Here is a 14445-nt window from a genome sequence, read left to right as displayed (position 1 = left end):
AAGAATATAAATATATAATAACATTATTAGGATTTATTATTTTTGACTTTTGAATCTGTAATAGCAATGAGAGAGAGAGTTATTTCTTTTTTTTGACATCTTTGAGATGATACGATTTGCCTGGGACACAAACCGAAATTCAGTTTACAAGCACAAAAGAAGGAATTTCTTTAGTCAGTAATTCTGGAATACACTCTGTAGCTATATTGTTTAAGCTTTCTCCATGAAACCTTTAATGAATGGCTTAATGGGATTCTGGAATCATTAAGGTACTAGCTGCCAAAGAAGCATGATGGGCCAAATGGCCTTCTACCACTTGTTGCTCTGTAAATGATTGCCTTTTAAAACACTTGTGCTGGCATGTACAGTAGCTTAACTTTAGTGCCAGAGTGACTATCATTCTCAATGACAAGGCCCTATTCAAACTCTTTTACTTGGATCGCTCCATAGTTCTCATGAACTACAAACAGAGGCAAAGCAGAACTATTCAGAATCACTTAAGGATTTTTAAAACATTGTATTATTAAGGTGACCATGTATATAACTCAAAACTCAACTTCACACTGAAACATAAGGACTCCAAGATAATGCATGCTCGTTGATAAGGAATTGGTTGATAACCACAAAGAACAGGGCATTGCTAAGGGCATTATCTCTGACTAGATTTAGGTGATTGTTGTAGTACTGCAGGGATTAATATTAAGATCATTACTCATCTAAATCGTCATGATAGATGTCTCTGGTTTAGCTATCCAATTATGAGATAATACTGACGCAAGTGAAGTAATAAACACTGTTTCTGCAGTTGAATTGACACAACATGATTTATACACTACAGTATATACAGTATGATTATCCATTATACCTGGGCAGACACTTGGCAAATGAAATTTACTCTGAATACCTTTGTTTTATAATGTGCAGACAGCAGGACTGTACTGTGTAATTGCCCTTTTTGGGGTGCTGAAGAATAAGTAATAACAAGTAAAAATCAAGGAGTTCATATGGACCCATAACCTTTCTCTTCCAGGCATTAAAATAGCAAACAAAATATTTGGATTTCTAATTAATAATGTAAAGTTTTAATCAAATTAGATTGAATTAATTTAATTACGTTTTAATTAATTAGACTATTTGCAATGTTGTGTTCAGTTGTGGTTATGATTCAACTAGAGGCAGTACAAATGAGAGAAACCAGACAAATTCCTTGTCTGAAATTTTATACTCAGACTAGAGGAACTTAATCTTCCCTAGATGGCATATGGATAACTCATATTTATCCATTTACCTCATATTTACATATGAGAGTTGGGGCAGAGAATGATAAAGTATAACATGTTGTTTACCTACAGCATATCTAGGTAGAAAAGGTTCAATGGGATACATACTGTACATAGAGGCCAACTGTACACAATTACCAGTACACTAATACTATTTTAAAAGTGCCAACTTCTGTTATCTGATAGATCAGAACATAAAGAGTAGTTAAATAATCTGAGGATCTCACCAGTTATTTCTTAAAAGGAACTGGGGTATCAGCTTCAACAAAATGGCTGGGCAGTTTAGACCAGATACCTACAGTACAACCCTGTTCTGAGTGTTAAATGCACTTTTTGTAGTTTCCACTTATGTACTTTCCAGTATGTACCCCAGTTTGTGTTTCTTCAGTTTCTTAATTTGTCTGGGTTATGTTATGAAAACAGTTGTTCCAACTGTGCTGATAAATATTATCTTTTTTCCTGAAATATGAGGGCACAGTCTGCAAATGTTGTCCAAACCTCTTGTACAGACCAACATTTAAACAGCAGGCTGGCCTACCCTTGAACCAAATCTAAAAACCTACTAAACAATAAAATGAGTGAAGTATTGACGGGGGTCCTGTCTGGATAATAATCCAAACAGGTACATCCAACAGCATTGAACAGCTTCAACAAAATGAGACCTGTTTTTATTAAGAAATGCATTCTCTCCATCAGTACATCAAAACTGAAAACTTTTACATCAGGTTCTGCAAGCTAACATATCACTAAGGACTTTGGATTGTTCAACTGTACATTGATGAGAACAACAAGTATGTGAAAAGTAAATACAAATGGTCAGGAATAATCAGATTCTTTCGATCAAGCAATAATATTATCACAGAACCTGAGAACTGAAGAAATTCAAAAGAGGTAAAATTATTATGTCAGGATATAGACAATACAAACTAAAAGGTATGTATTGATTTCAGATCAGGATCAAGTACCAGGGGCTCTCCCAAAGTAAGGGAAATGTGTTATCATACACGTGAAAATTAAAAAAAACACCTGGAGATGATGGCATATTGATTAATATCATGAAAGAAAAAAAAACTGATTCAACAAAGGCATTAGCCAAGCTTTTAAAGAATGTATAGCAAATTTAAGTTGAAAAGAAATGTAAGAAGAAGAGGTTTGATCAGGTGACATCTTCATTTACAAAGGAACACAGTTTTGATTACGTTTGCTCCTGGAATGATGCTTGCCAGGGTTTGGAGAGCCATCCATCCATTTTCTACAATTAATCTAATTTTCTTCCAATCCAGGGTCATGGGGGAGCGGGAGATGGAGCCTATTTCAGCAAGCAACAGGAGCAATGGGACGGGACGCAAGTCATACGCAGACACACACACACTCACACCAACTCCAATTGTCCCAGAAGGAAGGAAATGGGAGAACCTGGAGAAAACCCACACAAACACAAGGAGAACATACAAACCCCATGTACTGTAGATAGCACCCCAGGACTGAAATTGAACAGTGCTGTGTTATTTGTTTCAACAGAAGTGGTATGAAATCTTAGAAAAGTACTGTAAATCAGGAAGCCATCTTGGTTTATGAAGGAAAACTGTATTCCCAGACTTGAATTAGATTGTCCCTGGAATGATGCCTACTGTACAAAGTTTATAGTGTACTGGCACAACTGTTTGAAACATACTGTACAGTAAGCAGCTGGAGTTAACAAACTTTAGCCATTTCGAGGTAGAAATGTATCAAAGTATGCTTTCCAAATGTGAAATAGACTACACATTATATTTGCTCAGTTTTACACCATAGCACTTGATCGGTTTGCTCACCTTGATCTACTGTATGAACAGTTAGAAAACAGTAAACACAGACAATTCACAACCAGGATTTATTTCAAGCAGTAGCATTTAAGGAAGACCTTAAAAAAACCCTCTTAAAATCAATATAGGCTTCCAGCATAAGGCTGCTTAGAATAATTAGACTGTGGGAATAAAGCTCTGCAAAGAAGTGAATTGGAAGGGCCAATGTTTTCTCATCCCTGCATGGAAATCCTCTGTCTCTATTGGGAAGGGATCTAGTTCAGGAAGGAAAAAGGTCAAGACAACACCCCATATCAAATGACTACGTGTTAGAAAATCTTACTTTGAAATAGGGAGTTATAAAGAAATCAAGCATTCCATAAAGACCTACTGTATATACAGTATACAGTATATATTTCTTGCTGAGGTTTATTGTTGATTATCTAAAAAATGATAATAGAATAAGGTTTGAAAACCTACACTTCTATAGGACCGATTCATAAAAGTATCAACAAGAGAGGAATGCTATAATCCCAAAATCTGTTATTATATTCGAATATGCTTAGGAACACATTTAAAATAGGCAAATAAACATAAGGATGGCTTTGGGATTTTTTGTAATATCTTGGATTACAAATTTTGTTTCATGCATAAAGTTCTATATTTTGATCATTTACTGTACATCATTTTTACAATGTTCAGGTAATCCAAATTTAGCAAAATTACATTTGAGCTATGCTTATGCAACAGTTTGTTTTTAATTTAACAGTGCTTTACAGATTACTTTAAATATTTTATTCCACGTCTCCTATAGCATGATAAGGTGGGAAATAATTATTTCTTTTTTTGCTCCTGAAATGTGTACTAAGACGGGAATTTCAGAAATTTGCTACAGTAAATAGAATAAAGTATGCAGTATAACGAGTGCGTGGCTACTGCGTTTTAAAAAGGGTTAAAACTTGTCTTTTCAGATGCGTTAAATGGGGTAAAAAAAGCGTTCAGCTTTGTTTGCTACTTAGAAACTCCCCTCCTGAGTCACTGACAAATTTTAAACGTCCTTGCTTTCCTAAGACGATGGTATTCAAACTGACTCTTTCTTACACACCAGGGAGCACATAGGGGACATCCGATGAATGAGAGTCGGGTTCCCTAATCGAGCGCCGGCAGAGCAACATTACTGAAAGCAGCCCTGGAAAGCATAACGCAACGCGAAGAAGGACTGCAAGAGAGGTTAATCGAAGTTCTTGATTACTTTTTTTAAGTCACACAAAAAAAGCTTAAATATATACGCATCAAAAGATTGCAAATTTCCTTCTTCAGAAGAAAGCTTGCTTGGGAATACATGCTCACGTTTGCTGTAACATACTTGTGGAATCCTTCTCATTTATTTTTCGATTCTTGGGCAAAGTGAGGGACACACAACAGACTACACATCTTGAATAAAGGTCTGTAATGGAGAGCGAAAGCTTGAGGTAAGTTTATTTCGATCTATAGCTGTAAAACCGAGAGAGACGAAAACAACTTATTGTACAACGGAGGTTGTGCTGTACGTACAGTATGTGCCATGCATTGGTAAATGTCAGATGTTTTCTATTATCAATGAGCACTTAACCGCATGTACGCTTACGTCTTAATGATTACCTGGCTGAAGTTGCACACATCTGTATTACACCGAATGCACGTTCTGTTCTTTAAGGGTAAAATTGGAAAAAAGGAAAGAAACAATTTTCATAAATTTGTATTGTAAACCATTCTCTGTATCTTTGCAAAACGTTCTAATTTTCAGCACACGTTATTACTTTATATTAAATAAATATAATTTATAATTAACTTTTTAACAAAACTTAGTACTGTTACAAAGTTGTTTTCAAGAGTTTGTGTTTCATGTAACTGTTTGAAATATCAGCATCGCTTTTCTAGGCAATGGGAAAGAGGGAGACTTCTACATTATTTATTTACTGTACTTGTTGTTTGTTGGCCCAACGTAGTTTCAAACATCTGTGAGTTATTAAAGAGAAGATGGCTTTCATTATACATTAAGTGTGTATAGTCCATGGTACAGACTGCAGACATTTGGTGTAGGGAAATACACAAGTACAGTACCCTATTTTGTAACAATGTGAGATAAATAAAATCTACAACCCCAAAACAAGGAGGAATTATCAATAGAATCATGGACTTTATATACCATCAATGTCTTTCAGATTACTTGAGTAGTCTGGAGGAGCTGAGTAGGTAACTTCGGTATTGTGTGATAAAGTTTAATTTTTTTCTGCACAGCTTTGAACACACTGAACACAAAGGACCTGAAGACCACTGGAAATAAGGACCCATTGGTTCTGCAAGCATAATATTGAGAGCAACTATTTGCAATGCCAGAAGAATCCAGCAGAGACATAATGAGAGTCCCCAAAGCTCCTGAAAGAGTCATAATGGAAAAGACCAATAACAATGACTGTGTGGTGACTACTGTCCCACTGGTCAATGAGGTTCAACTGACAGCTGCTACTGGGGGAACAGAGCTTTCCTGCTACCGTTGTATGGTCCCATTTGGAATAGTCATCTTCATCGCTGGGATAGTTGTCACAGCTGTGGCCTACAGTTTTAACTCACACGGATCTATCATCTCTATCCTTGGGTTGGTAGTTCTATCCACTGGACTTCTCTTGCTGGGCTCCAGTGCTTTGTGTTGGAAAGTAAGACAAGAACGAAAGAAAGACAAAAGGCGTGAGAGTCAGACAGGCTTAATGGCGAGCCAAAGAAGTAGCTTTGCATAAGAAAATAAAAAAACTAAGAAGGAAGAGAAGCAGGAACACAGGGAGTTTGTGAACTGAGGAGATGACTCTTCTTGATGCCCTTTCAGTTATGAAAAGCACCCACCTCCCAGATTGCTCCAGGATCTCCAAAGAAGTGATAAAACGTTCTAGCATTGAAGGCATTGCCTTGAATTCTAACAGGCTGGACTCATCTGGATAGCTTGGAAGAGTTCTAGCCTGAATGGATTAGAATCTAACAGAATAAAGACAAATTGCTGTTGAATGGAGAATAGGACGTTTATCGTTTATTTATTTCTGTGTCCTGTGGTATTTAGCTGATGGAATGAAAAGTAAATAAAAAAAGAAGAAAAAAGAACAATGAAACATTTGTAGTGACTGCTTCGAGCGCATATTTGAAGAAAATATGACTGCCAGTTTTTATTCACTTGTGGCATTGCTATTTGCCTAATCACTGAAATGAGGTACTTAAGAATTTAATTTTTATGATATCATCATATCTTTATCAAACAAGAAGTAACTACATATTGTAAAAAATATCTATTAACAGTGAAATATTATGTCCTCCAAAACTTTGTAACTAGAACAAGTCTTACCTACAGTATCATTTGGCAACTTAACACAGCACAGTCATAGTCTACTCTCTGTAGTTACTGAGTTAATTATATTTGACAGCATAAAATATTTCTCCTGAAACAGTGACTCTAATTATTTTGTTAATATTTATAACTGTTGTAAATTTATTGGTCTCTTGTTACTAGTGTCTAAAAATGAATAAAACAACCATTTCCGTGAATGTCATTGAAAATAATTGAAGCAGTTTCTTCATTCATGTAAGTTATGACCTAGAGAACTTGGGTTCTGTTTCTTAAAATTGCTGAAGAGTCTTATTCCTCACTTTGGTTTTTCAGAAATAATTATATTGTATAATAACCTAAATTTGTATACACAGATATTTTATACTGTAAATCCATTATTATTTTAACACAAACACCTACAACATAATTCACATTTTCATATGGGGTGCTGCAGCTGGATAGCCAAAAGTCTGTGGTCTAGTAAGGAATAAATTAAAAGCATTTGTAAGCATGATAAAAACAATCGACTTGTTCTGCGCAGTTACTGTATGTCCATGTGCAGTATGTGTCTGCTCAGCGTTAACTGTATTAGGTCAAATGGAAATAATTTAGCAATAACGTTTCTTCTCCTTTTACAGTATGTACCATCAAATTAAATGAATATTGTAAAAATGGAATTGAAATGCCACGTAATGGATTTCAAAACTATAATTGCTAATTATTTTTAATTCTATTTCAATTTTAAGCATTGGTTTGTAGTGTGCATACTCCCTGGTAAAAGAAAGCTCTTAACTGATCAGTTTGGCTCACTTTAGTTTTAAATAGCACAGTCTGTGCAACTAGCAGTTATATTTATAGGCAGCATTTGCGTTGCTACGCTTCCCTGTGACACCAGACACTATAATAAAATTATTGCTTGCGTCAGAGAGGCACCAACAACACACTTTGTCACTTTTTGAGGGCTAACTTTATCACCGGTCGAGGCAAACCTCCTGGAGGAAGAAGCTGTTGCGTTGCTTTGACACCTGACCCTAGGATCTCATGTTAATCACTTAGAGGTTGTGAAAACACAAGGGTATCTACTTTCCAAATAATGTGTCGCCAAGACCTACAATTAAGAAGAAACGAAGACGGAAAAAGGATGACATGATAAATAATTAAACAGGTGGTGCCAGAAGACTTGATCCCCTTATTGAACCTCACTCTTCAGTCAACAACCTACCTTCCCAAACAGCAGACTATATTCCCATTAGGGATTTGTTGCATAAGTAGAGGAGATAAAAAATACTGCCTACAATGTTCCTCCCTTTGGAAACTTTAGTTGTTTAATCTCCAATCGTGAAAAGCTACTGAATAATTGAGATGCATATTAATTCTATGCATACAGTATGTCCTGTATAATTTAGGATGCCGGAAGTAAATAATATTACAGTATTAGGATATGAGTAAAATGTGTTTTACTAATGGGAATGTAGAAGTAACCAGGATGTGCAGAATGCTTTTCGAATTATGATCATGGAAGTGCCCACTAATCTAGCCCAGATCATCAGCCCAAAGGCTCACACAACACATTCAGAAAGAGTTATGCATTGATGGAATTTTGTTGTAAGATCTATTTCATTATTTGCACGTCCTCTGATACACTTATATACTGTACATGAAAGCTGTTCTTGCTAGTGTGTGAAAGATAAATTGCCACTGCTGCTGCAGCTTTCCTTCAAGCTCCTGCAAGATTTTTCATTTTGCTTAAATTACTCTCACATCAGTGAGATGTTTGCTCCTGGTGCCTGACTCTGTGGGACACAAGCTTGACTCTAATATCACAACTAGATTTCAACAGCCCCAATAGCATTCTGCTACTTAATTCATTACTGTTATATAAAATGTTTGGTCAAAGTCAGAATACTGTCCTGGAAAGTTACATTAACAATACCCTTTCTTAGTTCAGCACTCTTCTACTCACTCAGACATTTAAATAGAGTTACATTCGGCTGAAGTGTAATGTGTGATGAAGAACCTAATCTGGTGGTATTGGGAGCCATTCAACAGCAAAATGGAGAATAGGTAGGTTAAAAAGCAAATTATTTCTCCATTTATAACATTTTGCTTCAAAGACACAAAATATCTTGCATTCTTAAAACTCTAGACTTTGATCAACAGACAATCCTTCAAGACTTTTGCTTACAAAAATATGAAAAGACCTTCTTATGAAAATATATAAAACAGACTAACCCTAAAATGTTATTTTCTGATATATCTACACCATACCAAAAAACATAATATCATAGACATTATAGACACAGCTGTCTAAAATGATACAAATAAGATGGGTTGATGAATGCATAAGAAATGTTCTTTTTTAAAGGAATTAGATAAATGTAAGATGTCTTTCAAATATTTGCAATCTCATAACATTATCTGCTTAAAAATTATTGCTGTCAGGCAAAACACCTTGTACATAGCACTTGGGAAATTTTAAATACAGCTACTCCAAAAACAAAAACAAAATACTTTCTAAAGTTTTTCAAACTTGACAAAAGCTGAGGAGTAGCACAGGAGACTCTTCATATTGAGAGTTTTATTGTGACCTTCTTGTCTCTTGAGTTGAATGACTTAACGTGACAGTTTCATTGATGCACAGAGTCAAATAAATGAGCTCATTCTGGGCTCAGTGGTGGTGTCTCTGCCAAAGCCATCTTTTCAAAGTCATACTCTGGGCCTGACATGACAGCTAGACTCTCTCATTAATGAATCAAACTGACTTGCTTTTCAGGCAAAAGTAGAATGGAATGCACTGTTTTTTTTAGTCCATGGAGAGCAAACACCTAGATTAATAGTGTCTCACGGGGATTCAGCACTAACATCTCCTTTTTACTAAACTTTACTTGTTTTTAAATATTAAGAGTGATACATGCAACTTTTACTGTAAAATTATGGTGTTTATAATTCGGTCAGATTGCAATTGGACAATATTTTTTAAATCCACTTACTGTCATTTGTAACTTGATAATGGCCCCAAAATAACATTTGTAGGATTGCATGCTTCTTAAAATTCCCCCAAAACTCAAAAAAACTAGCAGTACTGCTCCTAGTTTAAAAGATTGCTAGGACAGGATATGTCTTCTCTGTGGCTTAACATTTTGGATCTATCTTTTTTTTTCATGGATCTATCTTTTATGTATCTGTTGCTTGATTGTGCTGCGTTCTTATTGAATACATTTTCATTTTACAAATATTTTTCAAATGCATACCTTTCTTTCCATTTTCAAAAATGTGAAAAACTAGCCCTTACCAGACCCCCCCATGGTCATGGTCATTGCTAGTGGTCCCACAAATCCTGGTCCCAGTCTGCTAGTGGGACGAGCCAGGCTAAAATCATCAATGTCTGGACCACCCAAGCAGCACTGAAATATATTCAGAAGGATGGATATTGAATAATACTTAAATTTTGGTGCACTAATTTTCAGATTATAAAGAGTTTTGATCTCAAAAGCACAAACTCTTCAGAAGAAACAATAGAAGCCCTTGGGTGCGGTGATTTCGGAAAAAAAGTCTAGGACACACAGCACTTGACAACCCACCTGACAAAATCCATTCTGCAGAGCCAGACACAATTGAATACAAAAATGAACATTTCTGTTGGCACTGGGCTTTGAGAAGATAAGCAGAATTTTAAATTCTCATGCTGGTGATTGTGCTTTTTGTTCCGTGCAGAGCAGAATTTAACTAAAAAGAGACAACACCCAGAGTTTGGGAGGGGCACAAGGACTGTGAGATTTTATAAAAGCTTTTCTCATTCCTGCATTTTCAGTCTGATGGAAAACTCCTGTCTGTATCCCTAGACTTCACCCCGCTGCCTCTTCTTAGTGTTCCAAAGAAAGAATGTTGTCTTTTCACAACTGGGAGAGATTTGGTGGGAGTTGATGCAAATTTTATTGTCACATTCTGTCTCTCCCTTCCTGAAAACCCTGGCAGTATTTGCTTTGGGAACAAGTAAAAAGAGTGACAGACTGAAGCTGTATATACTCACGTTGACCAAGCTTGGAAAGTGAACTAATAGGGGAATAGAAGAGGTATTAGGGGACCTGGAACTATTAAAAGAACAGCAAGTACAGGAAATAACTACTGTTTCTACACCCTTTTCTTACAGACTTAAACAATGCGTATAACACCCTGGACCCCAGATGATAATTGTCAAAGCATTAACTTTTAACATTTTTTAATTTAAGTAAATATGATCTGCTATAAATCACAGTACACTTTAACAGTTCACTTTAAAATAGCTGTGCCTATAGTCAGCAAAATGTTAGCAGCATCTGTTAAGTAGCTGGGAAGAAAGGTCCTCATCTCATATACGTGTATACAGTAGCTTTTAGCAATGCCAATATTATATATAATATATATCAGCTTGATTCAGCGTTACAAGTTTCTAGTATGGATATGAGATTAGATCAGCAATCCTTACTAGAATATGTACATATACTGTATAGTTGATAAATGTCAAGTAGGTAGCTGCATCAGCATGCATAGGCTGCAAAAGAACAAGTAAAGGTTTATTGTTAGGATGTGTTTCATATCTTCTCTTTTCAGCATGAAATAAACCTTTACTTGTTCATTTGTAGTTTATATATTTGCAATACAGTCTTTCTTTCATCAAAATGTACGGCTAGATTAATGGGCTATGTGTATAAACATAAAAATAAAATTCAATTATTAATCTAATGCTAAGTTACAATAAATTCTTGCTTTATTTCTTTTCTAATGTACTTAATTTTGACAATCCAGTATTTGAAAAAGTACAGTAGGTCATGCTTAGCTGTCTTGTTAGAGTTCTTCGAACAATTAACACTGATGGTAACAGGCAAACAGAGAAGTATGCTGAGATTTTTAGTAGGCCTGTAATGATATTCAATTTAAAAGATTAATTCTTAAATTGCAGGCAGTAGGCTTTCAAGTTAATACTTGTGTTTGAACTGGGAACTGCTCAAAGGATAGAAAACAGAGCACAGGGCTGCAGGGTCCAATTGCAGTGATATAATCAGGAGTACCACATGGATCTATATTAGGACCACTTCTTTATTTGGAAAGCAGCAGATGACATTTAATGTATACAAGTGAAGAAAACTGGAAGCAGGCAGCAAAAACATAAACTGTCAATACAAAATGGGAAACCTTGAGCTCAAAAAAGCTTTTATGAAAAAGACTCCAGTCTTATGCTGTCTCATAATTTGCATCTTCCAAAACATGTGGGAAAGCAATAAAAAAGTAAACAGGATATTAAGATATATAATAAAATAATTTAAATCATGGGATGTTATGTTAAAATATAAAATGTACTTGTAAGACCTTGTTTGCAATACTGTGTTGGTTTTAGTCACTATGTTACAAAAATGTATTGTTGATTTGGAATCAGTCTAGAGAAAAAACAGATAAATTCCCAAGCTAAAGGGAATGTTCTACACTAATAGGCTAAAAGAACTGAGCCTTTGATAAGTGATAAACAGAGAAGACTATGAGTGTACATGAGTGAAGAATTTACAAACAACCTCCTTAGAATCAGCAGTGAAACATGAGGTAACTATGTTGAAGTGAAAAGGGCAGAGGAAGTCTGAAACAAGCATCCCTAGCTATGTTGTTAAATCTGATAATCTGTCTTCATTCAAGAAACCTCTAGATGAGATCCTCAGACCAAGCTACAGTATTATTTGCAAACGGCCTGATGGGCTAATGAAACTTCTCATTTGTAACTTTTCTTACAGGACGCTCTCATTCTAATTAAAAAAAAAATTCAAGGTAATATGATTCTTTCCTAAAATCACGGTTACCAAAAATATTTGTTGGAATGCCACCGATGAAATTAATATGTTATGGTATTACATAAACATACTGTTACATTTTATTAGTGGTGATTGTATTCCAAAAATGGCTTATGAATGATCTCGCCACAGAAAAACAAAAAATTGCACATTAATAAACTACAGTTGTATTGTTTATTATGTAATATCATTTTTTTTAGTTCAAGAAATAAAAACCCTATATCTTGTCAAGTATTGTCGGTGATGTCAAGTTCATATATTAACTATGACAATGTTTACTGTATTGTAGTTCATATACATCCATTCATTTTCTAACAGCTTTATCCAGTTAAAGGTCACAGGGGAGCCAGAGTCTATATAGCAAGTAACAGGCACAAGGCAGGATACATCCTAGACAGGACTCCAGTCCATCGGATGGTACACACAGAGACAAACACCAGGGCCAATTTTCCCAAAAAACAGTTCCTGCCAGTCTTTGAACAGTGGGAGGGAACTGAAACACCCAGAGGAAACCCATGTGAACACAGGGAGAACATACAAACTCTACGCAGACAGCACCCCAGGGCCAGAATTGAACATGCTAACCACCCTGTCACCCAATTTGTATATAATTATTACCGTTTGGTGCAGACTTTATTGCTAATTTCCACATGTATTTCTGAATGGTTGTTTCTGAAATTGTGTCTCTTTCAAGGCTTTATTAATTCATTTATTATTCTTGACAAATCCAGTTTGTCTAGCAAAATCCATAGCATAAGAGATCAGCTGCAGGCATAATAATGTATCTTTCACTGTACTCTCCATACACCATGACCCTTCTTCACAATGTACCTGTACTTGTGTTGTGAGACAGAGTGTCCTCCATGGTGTACATCCTCATATAGTTCAATTCAGAGAACTGAGGAACTCTACTTTATTGTTCACAATGTTATGCTCTTGATTTACAAATACTGGAAATGACCATGATCTGCAAATGTTTTATTTTTTCGGAAAGTTTAAAAGGAAAATCTCTAAGAATAATAGCTAAACTCATTCTACAATGCATATTATGATCTACCGAAGCTGTGAGCTTATTCACTTCCCTTATTTTCTTCTTTTAATACCTCCCGGTGTATTCTTTCTTTTGTAGATAAATGTGTTATAGTTAATAAATTACATAAATTACAACATTTAGTTTCTTTGTGTTTTTCTTTTTACAACAGAGCTGGGCATTCAGGGTGGTCAACAAACCTAAGTGCATGGGGGAGAAGAAAGGGTCCATCACACAGCTTTGTCCCCAATGTCAGACAATCCTCCAGCAATGCGAGAGTCATGCATGTTATTCATTTGATCTGTTCGATATGGTGTAACCTCATAAGAATCTAGACTTGGACCTGGGGTTACAACTGTCAAAAATGCTGAAGAATATACTGTATTCAGTCATAAAATGCAAACTTTGGAATGGAAGTTAATCCACCCCATGGTGGTTAATCCATCCCATTCAATTAAATCATGTCTTGTTATTTGCTTTCAACCATGTTATGAAAACATTTACCTAATTTGATGTCCAAACTACACTCTTAAAGCAAACTCACATGGTTCAAAAAGGATAGACATGACCAAGAATATGTCAATCCAAAATTAGGAGCCTCTAGAATACCTATTCGTACGTATGTTCAAACGTTTGATTTGCAATAACCAAATTGCATCATTCAGAAAGCACAAGCTGAAGAGAAAGAAATAAAACTGTTTTCTAGGGATTTAATCTATTACAATGCAAACAGCAAAAGGATATGAATACTATTCACCATGCCTACAGTACATGCCTATTTTTAGGTTCTGTGGGATCTACAGGACACAGAGAACAAAAAGCAATATCTTCTTACAGTAAGCCACAAGTTATTATAGTAGACAGCACTAATATTAAAAAATGCTTTTAAATGAAAAAAAAATTGTACATCTTAAAGGCTCCTGAAAAAAGCCTTTAGAAAAGACAGAAATGTATACAGTATATACTGTGAAAAATGCTATTGTTTATAAAAGCTAAACTTCAAAGGCAACATCTTATATTACATTTTCAGAGTTCAACTGAGTATATATTTTGCCTGTGAGCACATTTTTTTTTCCTGGAAAACGAGCCCATGTCATTATTTCCTTGTGAACTCCATCCACCTGTCATGTTGAAGTTTTGGTGCCTGGCCAGCTCCTGCAGGAAATAATAGGCAGCAGGATAC

At 35.5% G+C, this 14445-nt stretch overlaps 1 non-coding gene across 2 annotated transcripts; it reads left to right on the top strand.

Moving 5' to 3' along the window:
* The first annotated feature begins 2743 nt into the window (after positions 1-2743).
* Positions 2744-5441, top strand: tmem100a (transmembrane protein 100a). Of its 2 annotated transcripts, none has more exons than XR_011190483.1 (3): positions 2744-2806; positions 4173-4536; positions 5345-5441. It is a non-coding gene; the product is annotated as a transmembrane protein 100a (transcript). The 2 variants fall into 2 exon arrangements; XR_011190482.1 differs by lacking the exon at positions 2744-2806 and adding an exon at positions 3717-3766.
* Positions 5442-14445: the final 9004 nt, after the last annotated feature.

This window comes from Lepisosteus oculatus, chromosome 9 (genome assembly GCF_040954835.1).
Source record: "Lepisosteus oculatus isolate fLepOcu1 chromosome 9, fLepOcu1.hap2, whole genome shotgun sequence".
NCBI lineage: Eukaryota > Metazoa > Chordata > Actinopteri > Semionotiformes > Lepisosteidae > Lepisosteus > Lepisosteus oculatus.
The sequence above is the reverse complement of the archived record's forward strand: the minus strand, read 5'-3'. Positions and strand labels throughout refer to the sequence as shown.